We start from the raw sequence: 1,407 nt of genomic DNA on the forward strand, positions 1-1,407 counted from the left end.
AATAAAAAGGAAGTGTGAAATGTCAGAGTTAGAGACTTGGGTTTTGTTAACTCGTCAAATACGAGAGGAAAGTGTTTAACAAAGGATATCATATACTCTTTAGAATACGTAGAATATAATGTTATCTGCAATGTAGAATCTGGGAGACCCTTGGAAAAACTTATCATTGAATATTTGCAGGATATAGACAAAGCAGACGTGCAATAAATGACAACGAGAATTGTGATATACGAAAGACGGATTGCCCAGTTACGTGTAAAGTACTCAGTAGAGGCATCAGTTTCTTAGATCGTAAAATGAAAGAATCAGTTGTATATAAAAATATAAACCAACAAAAACCGATATAATGGACGTTCTCTCGTTTCTCTTTATATAATTTATGTTAGATAATAACATAAGTGGTATTTACTCTTGTTTCTCTAATTTTATTGAACCTTCCAGCAGTGGCGTAGGCTTAAGAAATAATTGCAAATTATGACAGTGAATTCAGAAAACAACCTATGTGTTTCGAGATGGAATGTTGCACGTATGCAGATGTTGTTCATTTGATTGTTCGCTACGAAGCACAAAGCAACAAAATTGCCCACGAAGGGTATGTAAAACGGAATCTAGAGTTTTAAGATTTCGGAGATTTGCAATCCGGAGGCAGATGTGGTTAATGCGAAAGAAATATTCGTTTTCATATGTTTCATTTTATATTGTTAAAGAAAATCAGCTCTAACGTTCTGTAGATCATGAGATGGCCAGGTGGGTTAAAACATTCGACTCGTAGTCTGAGGGTCTCGGGTTCGCATCCGCGTCGCGCCAAATATGCTCCACCCTCCTAGCCTTGGGGCGTAATAGTGAATTCCACTATTCGTTCGTAAAAGAGTAGCTGAAGAGTTGGCGGTGGGTGGTGATGACTAGCTTCCTTCCTTCTAGTCTTTTACTGCAAAATTATGGACGGCTAGCACAGATAGCCCTCGAGTAACTTTGTGCGAAATTCCAAAAGAAACAATATATTGTTCATAATTATTGAATAACAATAGATTGACTGTTTCGTGATCCACAAGATGCAAGATTAATTTTCTCTGCGTTATATAGTACAATTGTTGTGTATTAGAACAGACAATTAATGGGTTCCATGGTGGAATGGTTAGCACTTTGGACTTTGAATCCAGCGATCCGAGTTCAAATCTCGGTGGAACCTACAGTGATTTTACGTATGTCTTCAATATCCAAATTTTGGTATGTTTCATTTTTCTTCTCCTAGCAATAATACTTTAGCAAGAGATTTAGGAGAATAAACTCAAATCCGGTATTTAAAATTACAAATGGTGAAAACCCATTATAGAAAAGCATGAAAGATACCGACCAGTCTTACCTAGGATTGTAATTGCTTTCGCTTTGTATGTTTCTCGTGTTTCC

The 1,407-nt window shown here is 36.6% G+C and overlaps 1 non-coding gene across 1 annotated transcript; it reads left to right on the forward strand.

Annotated features, from left to right (window-relative positions):
• The first annotated feature begins 1,117 nt into the window (after window positions 1-1,117).
• Window positions 1,118-1,189, forward strand: TRNAQ-UUG (transfer RNA glutamine (anticodon UUG)). The gene has a single exon. It is a non-coding gene; the product is annotated as a tRNA-Gln (tRNA).
• Window positions 1,190-1,407: the final 218 nt, after the last annotated feature.

Source organism: Tachypleus tridentatus, chromosome 1 (genome assembly GCF_004210375.1).
Source record: "Tachypleus tridentatus isolate NWPU-2018 chromosome 1, ASM421037v1, whole genome shotgun sequence".
Classification (NCBI taxonomy): Eukaryota; Metazoa; Arthropoda; class Merostomata; order Xiphosura; family Limulidae; genus Tachypleus; species Tachypleus tridentatus.